This window comes from Barbus barbus (assembly GCF_936440315.1).
Source record: "Barbus barbus genome assembly, chromosome: 23".
NCBI classification, from domain to species: Eukaryota; Metazoa; Chordata; class Actinopteri; order Cypriniformes; family Cyprinidae; genus Barbus; species Barbus barbus.
The window spans coordinates 3335001-3341299 of NC_136751.1; the positions used below are offsets into that span (position 1 = coordinate 3335001).

Below are 6299 nucleotides of genomic sequence, written 5' to 3' on the forward strand. Positions count from 1 at the left end.
TCTGGGTCAATGTTGGACGCAATAAGAAAAATACTTCAAGTAGATACTCCAGTCAAGCACTGAAATGTCACAGAACGTCAAGCGGTCATTTCCCTCTGTGACTTTTTTCACTTGCCTTACTGTCTTTATCCTAAACTCCTCTCTCTCTGTCTCTCTCTCTCGCTCCCTCCCTAGCAGAGGAGAAAGGCTTTATAGAAGAGCTGGATTAGTGTCTGTGTCGATTAGTATGGCAGGGCCGGTGACGTCAGAGCAGTGAGTGGACTCAACCGGTCTGGCACACATGCATGGATCTAATATCAGTCTAATGCTGCCTTTAAGTTCAGAATTGGCTTTTTTAAACATGCATTGCGCACTCTGTGCTTTTTTACTAAATCAAAATGTCAATCTAACCAAATCTGGACAATTCTGGGAATTCAGTTGCATGTAGGTATGGAGGGGCTGGATATATAGCCTGAAATCAAGCATTTGTTCCTACACTTACACTGATAAGATGAGTGGCTATGTGCACTAATCCAAAACAAACACTTACTACGATTTTAACCTGGTTCCCTAACCTACCCCATATCTATCTATCCATCCATCCATCCATCCATCCATCCATCTATCTGATTTAAAATTTCATTTCTATTTTTAGAGTTTTGTGAAGACAGTTATTAGCAGTAAACAGACTATCTTGTGTTTAATCAGAAACGCTATGCCACTTCCTTTACAAAATGTTATTCACATTTAGTATGAAACAAAAATAACAGCGGGTGCAGATTTAACCAGAATTCAGTTCCGACACTATGATGAGCAGACTTGATTTTAGATATATTTTTGCAGGTGCAGAGGTTTGTAACTGCAGTCACTGTAAATTAGAATAATTTTTCAGGAGCTTTTCCTTTGGTTGAAATAGAAATGGCATGTAAAGAATCACTTCATTCTGAAGTTTAGGATGAAGATATTTTAAGGTTTTCAAATAGTCTTTTATGTTCACCATGGCTGCATTTATTTGATCTAAAATGCATTAAAAACAACAACATTGTGAAATTTTATTGCAATTTATAATGTCTGTTTTCTGTTTTAATATATTGTAATATAATGTTTTACAGTTTTTCTCAGTCGCTTTGGTGCATTTCTCACATCACTATTTACATTTGCACAACAGTTAATGCATTTCTCTAAACAATTAGTACAAACTGCAAAACCTAGTTGATAACCTGCAAAAGCGTGTCACTTGCTCAAGATGGATAGCTCATTCCTCAAAAGCAAGTATTCGTGTCAATGAAAGTGTCAGTGTCATCAAGATGAAAAGTCCTGACACCATTGTTTATGAACAAGATAGTCAAATGGCTTTGTCATGTTTTCATTATGACAGTTTACTCTGTAAATGTTTTCCGATGCAAAAAAGTCAGATCTTGGTGACACTTCCTGAAAATGCTCAAGACAGCACTATATGCACAGCCATTTGAGTTAGACATTACTGTATTTAGTGAGGTATCTGAGTACAAGACACTGAATATGTATGTTTCACATTTTTACTGCATATGCTCTTTGCAATTCTAATTTGTTCACAGCATTGTGCAAAAGAATAAATACACCCTTATTTACAACAAACATAAACTCCCTTTGGGTAGAGCTGTGCACAACTGTAAACAATATTGCAGTACATATTGGAACTGAACATACAACATACTTAGTACTGTAAATCAGTCATGCACATCCAGACGTGCCTCTCTGTCTGGCCACATAGTTTCATCTACATCACAGCGAATATCATCTCTTGCAATGCAGCGAGGAAAGTATCTCCTCGAGTGGCGAATCCACCCTCTGCAGGACTCTGCTGTGACGTCATCACATGCTGCATCCATGGCCACTAGCAGGGCCATTTGGGTATGTGGATGCCGGTCATATACCTTCCACCTCCAGGAAGAGAAAAATTCCTCTATTGGATTTAGGAATGGTGAGTAGGGAGGGAGATATTCCACCAGCATCCTATCATGTGCTGCAAACCACTGAGTGGTGAAAACGCACATTATCCCAAACAACAACATGCTTATTCAGATGGTCTCCAGTTAGACCCCTCTCATTCTCAGGGATTATGTCCCTGTAAAGTGTGTCTAAAAAAGTCAGCAGATGTTGTGTGTTGTATGGACCAAGACGGGGTATATGGGTGAGGACGCCGTTTTCTGAGATGGCTGCACACATAGTAATATTCCCTCCTCGTTGGCCTAGGACATCAATGGTTGCTCTCTGTCCAATGTGATTCCCTCCACGTCTTCTACCTTTTGCCAGATTGAAACCCGCCTCATCAAGGTATATGAATGTGTGCAGCGGTTCCCTGGCCTCCAGCTCCAGTACACGCTTTATTACAGAAGAGGGAGTGAGAAAAACATGTAAATGCATTTTGGACAACATATTGTACAGTATGCACTGTGAATACACATACACAGAACTGTCATGTAAGTGTAGTGCATGACACTACACAAAGTAAACAGTTTACAGCACTGAACATTAGAGTATGCATAGATCACATACATGTTTTACCTGTACATACTGGTGACGGATCTCCTTCACTCTGTCGCTGTTCTGTTCAAATGGCACATTGTACAATTGTTTCATGCGCATTTCATTTCTCCTGAGTACTCTATAACAGCACTTTGTATCTCTCTCAACCTTATGGCATTGTTTGCAATCACCATTGCACAAATGGCTTCCTCTTGTTGTGGAGTAAAAAGGGACCCTTTTCCACCTCTGCAAGGTTGTCTTGCAATCCTATGTGGTGCAGAGTAAAATTACAGTAAATATGGCAAATCTTTACTGTAACACTACTGTACACTACAATACACTAAATCTGTGATGCAGTAAAGCTGTAAGTCTAAATGTAAAATGTAAAAAGTGACAAGTTCTTGTCCCGCTGCAAGCTTCATGTATGACACAATGACAGTAGTGCAGTGCAGATTGTTTGGTGCTGAATTACTGTCCATTTATACACACCTGTTCTCCCGACAAAATGTTTGAATAATTGAATTTACAGTGGTTCTCCCAACATTTGGCTGCACCCTTCGACCAGCCTCAGCCATTGTGAGGCCGTGATTGACAACATGATCAATAATTGTAGCCCTGATTTCATCAGGAATCCGCCTATGTACTTGGCCTCTTCTTCCTCTTCCCCTGTTTTGTCCCCTTCCCCTTCCTCGCCGCACCCTCACCCCTCTTCCACGAGGCTGACCTTCCATTTATGTGTCACAGTATTGTAGAAATGGTACACACTATGTCCTGCTTGGTTCATATATGCTTGTGATGTGGGGGTTTATGGGATTCAGCTCTGAGTGATTGTAGAGAAGTGGCTTATCATTGGTTGCAACTAATGCTTCCCCTTCTCCCCTTCTCATCAGTGAAAGCTGAGGTTCACCTGAGAGAAATTGTTCAATTTAGGAGACATTTTTAGGATTTTTTTTTTTTTTTTTTTTATAAAATTTGCTTGACAGATTTTGACAACTAGTTCAACATTTTTGTATATAATGACTCAAGCAATGAAATGAGGACTATTAGTTTTATATGGAATGACTATTCAGCATTCACAAGTATAGTTAATTTTGACTGACATGACATAAGCAAATGATAATGTTATAAAACAGCAGAGAGTTGTATGAAAGAAATTGATGCATGTCCAAAAGCATTTGCAATTTGTTGGAAGGAATGAGAAACTGCTGCTATGATGTGCACAAATTACTAAATGTTGTGGAGGTTGAACTAACTGTTGTGCAAATGTAAATAGTGATGTGAGAAATGCACCAAAGCGACTGAGAAAAACTGTAAAATGAAGGTAAAGCTGAATTTTCAGCATCATTACTCCAGTATTTAGTGTCACATGATCCTTCAGAGATCATTCTAATATGATGATTTGCTGCGATATACATCAGGAATCGTAGAGTAATACAAAGTTTAAAAAAACAGCAGTTATTTAAAATAGAAATACACCTCATAAACATCTTTACTGTCCCCTTCACTGTTTAATTCTAGTTTCTTGAATAAAAGTATTAATTACTTTTAAATTAAACAAACAAACAAAAAAATCAATCTTTGAACAGAAGTGTATAAGGGTTTATTATAATCATAATCATATGGCAGGCATTTGGTAACATATTTGATGAAATTACATGAACACATTAAAAGCAGTCATAAGGCGCTGGGGTATATTTGTAGCAAAAGCCAAAAATTTTATTATAATTGAGAGACGTGCAACAGTTGTTTCTATATCGTTTGAAACTAAACAGACAACGTGTTTAAACAGACAAAATTTGTCTAAAATATATGTTACTAATACTTTTTTTTAAGGTCCAATTCTCGCTATTAACTAACTATTAACTACGGCTTCTGCCTCAGTAAACATTTAGTATAATTTACTGCTTATTAGTTAAATAATTGTTATGTTTAGGTATGGAGTAGGATTAATCGATCTAAAATATGGTCATGCAGAATAAGGCATTAATATGTGCTTTATGTACTAATAAACAGCCAGTATGCTAGTAATAAGCATGTTGATAAGCAGTTTATAGTGAGAATTTGTCCTTACAATGAAGTATTGCACTTTTTAATGAACCGTTACAGCAATATTACACTATGGTCTGAGTTTTGACATGACTGTGATTAACTGTGACATTCAACAGTTCAACATTTAATGTTACTTAAGTGAAGTGACATTCAGCCAAGTATGGTGACCCATACTCGGAATTTGTGCTCTGCATTTAACCCATCCAACGTGCACACACACAGCAGTGAACAGCCATTTATGCTGCGGCGCCCGGGGAGCAGTTGGGGGTTCGGTGTCTTGCTCAAGGGCACCTCAGTCGTGGTATTGAGGGTGGAGAGAGCGCTGGACATTCACTCCCCCCACCTACAATCCCTGCCGGCCCGAGACTCGAGCCCGCAACCTTTGGATTACGAGTCCGACTCTCTAACCATTAGGCCACGACTTCCCCAAAGGATTAAAAGGATAGTCCACCCACAAATTAAAATTGCATATCTTAATGTCCTTCCAAACCTGGAATAGACGCATGTTAGTTACTTATTTACTTACTTAAGTATGTTAGTTACCAAACAGATTTGGTCACCTTTGGCTTCAAATGTATGGACAAAAACAACAACGCTCAAAATCCCTCTCAAAACCCTCTGTAAGTACAGGGTGATGGTAAACGTGGTGCGCAGCAGCAGCTACAGCATTGTGACTGCCTGTGTGGTTGTCATGGTAACCAGCAGGAGGAGCAGTTGAAGAAGATTCTGATGGAAGCGCAGTGAGGGCGTCTGCCATCATAAAAACACAACTCCACTTCACAATAGGCTTGCAGTTCATCCTTTTACAGATGCTGCTGTTCAATGAGAAGGAGGTTTAGAAATGCACATCAATATGATTTTATTGTAATTGGACTGGTGAAAGGGCGAAGTAGATGTTGGATGATGAGTTGCTTGGAGAATGTATAGGGTGTTCTGTGCATTTCTGCAGGAGACTGCAGAGGTAAATAATAAGCTGCTTACTGATAAAAATGAGAATGAGATTCTTGCCAAGACGTTCTGACGAAGAGTTTTATTTGTGTAATCAATGTGAATATAGCCATATATGTATCAAGTTATTCTACTATTGTAAAATGGTATTTGTCTGCATGTGTAGAGGCCTGCAAAAGAATGAAATGTGCAGACATATGGTTTAAAGTGTCTGCACATCCCGTGACCAAGTCATGCTGCACATCCTATGACCAAGTCATGCCTCTTCATTTAACGTAACATACAGAGGGGTTAGTGTCTGCTCTAGCAAACAGATGGAGACTGTTTCTTAGAAACAATAATGCTATAGAAAATGTATAGAACACTCCTTGGGAGAAACTGGATATAAGCAGGAGCGGCCATGTATTCGGGAGATTCACTGCAGCGTCTCTCGGTTTTATTGTCTCAGATAATAAAATCTAAATTCTTGCATCAAAACCCCAAGACTCTGAAAATGATTCCTCATAGCACTGGCAGAAGCCACCACATATTGGCGTCACGAACAGGATGGAAAGGAGCAGAGGGTGAAAGACCACGTTTGGGCTTACTTGACGAGCAACACAAATTAAGTGGCCACTAATAAAGGTAGGCAGTTTATGCTTATATAATTAGTTTGTGTTGTTTGCCAGTTTGCCCTTGGTGGTAAGAACTCTTAAAAATTGCTCTTCCAAATTTAAAGAACAAAAAGAAAAAGGGGGTTTTGATTCCAGAATAAATAATTGCATGCACAGATCTGTTTTACTGTTAAGAGGGCCTTTGATGGATAGCAGTGAATT

At 38.9% G+C, this 6299-nt stretch overlaps 1 protein-coding gene across 2 annotated transcripts in view; it reads right to left on the reverse strand.

Moving 5' to 3' along the window:
• Positions 1-199, reverse strand: part of LOC306842710 (uncharacterized protein) — an 8460-nt gene extending 8261 nt beyond the window's left edge. The window contains exon 1 of one of the 2 annotated variants that reach the window (XM_079373727.1): positions 1-199. This exon is cut by the window's left edge and continues 184 nt beyond it. The gene's annotated coding sequence lies outside the window, so the exon portion shown is untranslated. The other variant, XM_079373728.1, reaches the window with a different exon arrangement.
• Between the last annotated feature and the right edge of the window lie 6100 nt (positions 200-6299).